We start from the raw sequence: 6978 nt of genomic DNA on the forward strand, positions 1-6978 counted from the left end.
GATTAGCATAGTTAAATTCGTCTTTTCATTACGAATCCAACCATATAAAAAACTCATTTTTGATAAAAATGCAGATGAGTGTTTCTTCATCAGGACGGCAGAGTATCGATCAACACTGAGCTCATGGTAGTAGTTTCGTCAACGTTTCCTATTTTGATGTATGTATTCAGGTCTACAACGGATTTTGATTATTAATGAAATAATCTTACATATGTGATAAAAAAAGATATAAAAAGGATTGAAGATTTAAGTTCTGTACCTGGTAGCTTAAAATGGATTATAAGTGCCTTGTTTAGTGTATATAATCGATAAACAAGTTCAGATGATATGAGGGTAAAACTCCCCAGATGAATCATGTATTCAATGATCACTTTTAACAAAAATATTTATTTCCTAAAATTATTCAATTTTCAATTTTATAATATTTTCATGTTCCTAAAAACTGAACTATAGCGCATAAATCTTATGAATTTTAACAATTAGCTGACTTAAATTAACCTATGAATTTAATTTCACACGCACGCGTTGACGGAAAGTAAACAATATGTCTGTATTAAATTAACCTATAAAGTATATTTTTTTACCTAGATAAAGCAGTTGACTTTCAACCAAGCTCGTTACTTAAAGTCATGTTATAATCGCCAGTTGAAAGTCAACTGGCGAATGATCCTTTTGGTAACATCTGAAAGTCAACCGCCTTTTTTTACTGAAATTCAGATTCTTGTATTACTGTGTAAAAGCCCGTGGAGTGGCAGATGGTAGCTCTAAGAAAGCATCCAGTGGTGATTGTTGTCACCTCCAACGCTCGTGGCCGCTCGTAATTGTATACCTGCAAAATCATCGCAGGAGGTTTCAACCATCGTATTAAATTATTTGAATTAACTTATAACATTTTAATCTCATCAGTCATTTAACTTAGTCCGTGGCTATGATGTATAACCGGGTTTACCCGACTAAAAGTTTAGTAAAAATAATAATATTAAGAATAATTTTAGAACTATAATAATAATAATAATAAATTAAAAATTTATCAATCTTAACTGTGTAAAATGCAAGCATCTTCTTCGCAATCTGCACCATCCATTTCACTAAAAAAAAGTATTGCAAATTAATTTTACATTGTAATATTTATTGAAAAATAAAATATATAATATAATTAATTTACCTTGTTAATTTTTCGGAGAAGGACAAAGTTCTGTAAACTCGAATTTAAAGCTATGCTAAGAGTTTAACCACGTAGTTAAATTCTTAAATAGAAATAATTATTTTATACCATGAAAGATGAATTTTTAACACAACACATGCATTTTCAATTGAATATTTGAATTTTTTTAGATAAAAAATAGAAGTTTAAAAAAAAACAACGAATTTTCAACCAGTAAAAATTTAATTTTAAATCGAAATTAGTTACACTTTTAATCCGAATATATGAATTAGCCGTGAAAAAGTTAATTAACAGAAAAAAAGTTAAATTTTCAACAACAAATAAACAAGTTTTAGCGAAAAATATTATTTTTTTTTACGAAGAAAGTAAATTTTCAAAAAAAAATTAATTTTCAGCAAAATGCATACACGGTATTTTAATTAAATATTTAAATTTGTAAGTAAGAAAGAAAGATTAATTTGAACATAAAATAAAATACTTAAATTTTTATTATAAGAAATGATCCAAATTTTAATATTTTCCTAAAAATTGTTTTTTTTTCTCATTAAGAATTAATTTTTAATATGAATTATTTTTTAACTGAATATTGAATTATTTAATTTATTGTAAAAATGTATAATCCTTTGTTGAAAATTCTTGTATTTTGTTTCACTTTTGTTGATTTTTTAGTAGAAAACTCATCTTATTGCTTAAAAAATTATCATTTGGTCTTAATTGAATTATTTGGATTTTCATTTCAACTATTTGTTTCAAAGATTCTTTTCTTCTTTTTTAATCAAATTACGTCGTTTAAAGTTAAACTAAAATGTTAAGATTTCATTTTTTTGGTTAAAGAAATAGAGATACATCATTTTAGTTGAAAATTTGTCGGTTTGATCGAACATTTGTCGTTTTTTTTGTCTTTAGAAATAAATTATTTCAGCGAAGAAATGTGTAACATAATTTTTGAATTTTTACCAGGATAATTAAATTTTCAAAAATAAAAAAAAAGAAGATTTAGATAAAAATATTTTTTTTATGAAAAAGATTTGTGTTTCCAACCAAATAGTTAAATTTTTAACTGAAGAAGATCAATTTCCTTTAGAAATGAAGCACTTAAATTTGAAGCAAAATAAAATCAATTTTCAAATCGTATTATATAATATTTAAAGCTCTTAAAAAATGCTACAGTTTTATTCAAAGAATTGAATGAAGTAATATGTCCTGAAAAAAGGTAAGTGGCAGCCCTGATTATTCTATAATTATGGGATTAATATCAATTAGCTTCAAATACCTTTCAAAATTCTTCAAAGTTACAGCATAACCTCAAAACCAACGACTATTCAGTATATTTAAACGATTGTATTTATTTGTTAATATTTATACTTACATCAGGTAAATATTCTAATGGCGCTGACATAATTGTCACTCTGATAAATTGACACCTTGTTTTTGCATGCACTTGAATGATGTTGGTCTTGTCAGTACAGATTTTGCGTGTACCAAGCAAAACAAACTGTATATTAGGTATTTTCACTTGAACTATCAGCTAACTTCACTTCGTCAGAAGCTGAGGGGAAAACAATGGATCAAATGCATAGAACAAACCTTTATTTCTGTAATATCTTTTTAATTAATAATAATTATTATCTTTTTTTTATTTCATAAAATAGTAATTAAAAAATAAAAACTATTTTTTTAAAACACTTACTAGTCAGTCTGATAAGTCCCTGAAAAATGAAACACGGAGAGGTTTTTTTGGCCAAAGTCGGTTTTATTTTTCAACATACTCACCTTTTAGGTCGATACAGCTAGTCCAACGATTTTCTAACTTTTTGATACCGTCCGAAAAGTACTCGATCGGAAGGTCTCCAAAATACGCCTCAGTTTCAGCTATGAGCTCCTCATTTGAGTAAAAACGCTTACCGGTGAGCCATCTCTTCAGGTTAGGGAACAAGTAATAATCGCTGGGGGCCAGGTCTGGTGAATACGGTGGCTAAATAGAGCAAAAATGATCTGAATCTTATGCATTCGGTCCCTTGTTTTCCCCCTCAGGAATCGACGAAGTGAAGTTAGCTGTTGATTGAAGTGAAAATACCTAATAGCGGGATTGTGAGGTGGGAATATGTCAAACTTGCTCGCGTCTTCTTTATATCTATATCATATGTTGCACGCACTCGTCCGAATAAAGAGCGACTCTTTACAGGCGCATCTCCTAACCCGAGACGTTCGAGTCATTTAGCTCAGCCTTAACCTTCGGGTGATACACTGTTAAAAATAATATTAAATTTAATATACCCATGTGTGTTAAAATTAATTTATGAAGTATATGAAATCGCCATTAAGAGCGCGTATATTAAATTTCATATACATTCATGTTAATCACTTAGAAGAAAAATCATATAATTTCATTATTCACAAATTTAAAATAAGTTTAGCTGTAATTTTCGATTCTAAATAATAAAACATGATACATTCTTCCTGTTAACCAAACATAAAATTGGATTATAAGTCGAAAAGCTCAATTAAGCAAATAAATAACAGACTTAACCTACAAATAATTGTATTCCCCTTAAATTTTGACCATTTAGAGCAAAATTAGGAAAAATTTTACCTGTACATTGCACTTTCATGATAAATACCGACTGAGTCTACGAATTCTAGATTAATAATATCATTGAGAATATTTGACAAGATTTAAAGAAATGAAAGCAGGTTGAGTTTTCACGCACATTGCTTTACTGACCTGTATATTAAATTTAATACACATGTATATTAAATTCACTACACCAATGTATGCTAAATTTCAGTAGCGGCAGTGTATATTTGCTTCACACACATGTATATTAAACTTCATACAAATTTTTCTAACAGTGTATAAATCGCTCGTTAAGGGCATGTGATACTTAGAAAATTGTCGATTTTACCAGTTTTAGGTTCCCCCGGCTTTTTTTCTAGAATAATAAATATTTTGTCTTAAAAATTTGGGAAATGATAGCGAACATGCTAACGGACGTCCCCACACACTTTTTTGTGGGTTAATTAAAAAAAGTTTTAATTTAGCAAAATGTGATTAATTTGCATAGCGCTTAGGAAAAAGTATCGATTTTTTTAGTGTTAGATTTCCCCGGCTTTTTTCCTAGGATATGAAATATTTTGCCTTCAAAATCGGGGAAATGATAGCGAACATGCTAACGGACGTCCCCACACACTTTTTTTGTGTTTTTTTCTCAAAAATTTTTTAATATTGCTAACAACGTGCGTGTATATTTCGAGGTTATGTTTGTTATAATTCACCCGAGGGTTGCTTCCAAACTACACAATATTTTTGGCCGAAAACTTTGGAATTACAAATAAACGTAGTAACTACTCTCCCGAAACTAACCTTGTTTGCAGGCAATCTAAAAAGTTTATTTCATAAATAATTTCCAGATTATTGGAAAGGCAGAGATGAAAAACGACGTAACCTCAAAATAATGCATATTCATAAAATTTTTATTTAGCACAATAAACTTTTTTTTGTTATTATCCCTCAAAAAAGAGTCCGGGGACGTTCGTTATGATATTTTGTAGCATGTCCGAATTCAGTTTTTAAAAAATTTCATTTTTGTGGAAAAAAATCCGGGGAAACTGAGTATCACATGCTCTTAAGGGACGAAATGAATTAAAATGGTTATATAAACCACTCGAAGTCGAGCGATTCACCGTGTCACTCTTTCATCGAGTGAAAATCTCGCTCGAAAAGATTAAGAGAGTACGCTCGAAGTTATAAACCGCATATGTTGGAGTCACAAAAATTCGACTCAAGAGGTAAATTTATGTCTTCAAGACCGAAGTCATTAATACATGTTCATTATTACATGTTTTTGATTAAAATTACCGGGCACAAAATTTACATTTTGCAGAATATATTAGCACTTAATTAGCACTAAATTCTTCTTATAAGGATAATTTGATACCAATAATGGTTTCCGAGGTTCGCATACCCGAGTCACTTGGAGCCAGCATTACTACACGTTTTTGGTAAAAAAAAAGTGCCCGGATTTTTTGAATGACACAAATACAGACACTTAATTAGCACTAATTTCCTGCGCATAGGAGGATTTGATACTACTAATAGTTACCGAGTTTCGCATACTAGAGTCACCTGAAGCCAGCATTACTACACTTTTTTGGTAAAAAAAGTGCCCGGATTTTTTGCAAGGCGTAAATACAGAGCACTTAATTAGCACTAAATTCCTGCGCAAAACAGAATTTGATAGCACTAACCCGTGTAGAAATAGCCCGGTTTGACCCGGCCAGAATCTGACCGGGTCAAACCGGGATACTATTTTGTTAATTGCCCGACCGGGATCTGACCGAGTTCCCACCGGGACCCAGTCGGGCCAAAAATGGTGCATAATAAAAGTATCATAACCTTAAAAACATCTTAAGAAATATCCACAAACGACTGCCGTAAGTGGGTCGTTTGTAAATATCTGACAGGCGAAAGACCAATTTTTTGTGTTTTAGGTGTTTTTTTATCAATTATGAAAGAAAAATTAAACTAATTTTAATTATATGGTTTCCCACTTTTGGTTCTACGGTTCCCAGACTTGCTGTGACCTCGAAATCGTTGACGAACTTTTTTTTTATTTTCAAACATAGTTCCCAGTGAAACTATACTTATTTTTTTGTTGTGATACGACTTTTGGTTATTTTTAATACATTTATATATTTTCTTGAATAAGCAATAAAACGTAATAAGAAGAGAAGTAACTTTTTCCGAACAAGGTTTGGAATTACGTTATCATGCTTGAACGTAATAACGATTCGGCGACTTCCGGAGTGTTTAATGCTAAAACGCAGTAAAACGTCGGTGGACGCCAGGTTATCCGTTAAGAAATTTGTTAAATTTCATAAAATTGTATCCAATTTTCTGGAGCAAGCGGATTATTTATAATGGTAAGTGAATTATTTTGTTAATAAGTAAGCATTATTAATATTCTTCAACGTTAATGTTAAATCAATTTTCTCAACCGGTTTCATAGGTTAGGAGGTCACGTGAAATCCCTGAAATTTATTTTATCTCTTGTAAAAAAACCTATGCAAACTAAGTTACGCTTAAGGTAAATTTGTTATGCAATTTAACTTTAATTTCTTACAATTCAATTTCTTACAGAAACTTAAGAATCTTAACCTATATTTTAGTACTTACATTGAATCAATGTTTGTAGTTAATATATTTATTATCATGAATGCAGTACTTAAATTAAAATTCCAACATCTTTTTACAGGTGGAAATAAATTATGAAAAAGATTCTTATATCTACCAATTGGTAGAATATATTCGCTGTGGTAAAAAGGCTCCAGTAAAATGCGATCGAGGAGCCCAGTCAAAAACCGGTCGAATTTCGACCAGGTTACCCTATTTGTATCCGGGATCCGATCGGGTAACCCGGCCGGGATCCGACCAGCGCAGCGTGATGAGACCAACCAGAATCCGACCGGACAGCCTGACCAGATTCCGGATACAAGCAGGGCAACCCTGCCGGAATCCGGCCCGAACCCGGTCATAATTTCTACACGGGAATAGTTTCCGACTTTCGCATACCGGAGTTGTGGCTTCAGCTGAAGCTAGCATTACTACATGTTTTTGGCCAAAATTACTATGCAATTTTTTTTCTGCAGCATAAATTATCACTAAATAATCACTAAATTATGGCATAGTGCCCACATCGATATGACAGTGTTACACGGAAAAAAAATTCTTGAGGCGAACGAGTGAATAGAGAATATATTAAACTCAAAGAAAGTGTACGCTTGAATTAGGTAAAACGTTTAGTTAGAAGAGT

General features: G+C 31.2%; 1 protein-coding gene across 1 annotated transcript in view; it reads right to left on the reverse strand.

Moving 5' to 3' along the window:
• Positions 1-6978, reverse strand: part of LOC117171609 — a 117981-nt gene that overhangs the window by 60710 nt on the left and 50293 nt on the right. The gene's annotated exons all lie outside the window — the stretch shown is intronic.

The sequence above is a fragment of the Belonocnema kinseyi genome, chromosome 4 (genome assembly GCF_010883055.1).
Source record: "Belonocnema kinseyi isolate 2016_QV_RU_SX_M_011 chromosome 4, B_treatae_v1, whole genome shotgun sequence".
Classification (NCBI taxonomy): domain Eukaryota; kingdom Metazoa; phylum Arthropoda; class Insecta; order Hymenoptera; family Cynipidae; genus Belonocnema; species Belonocnema kinseyi.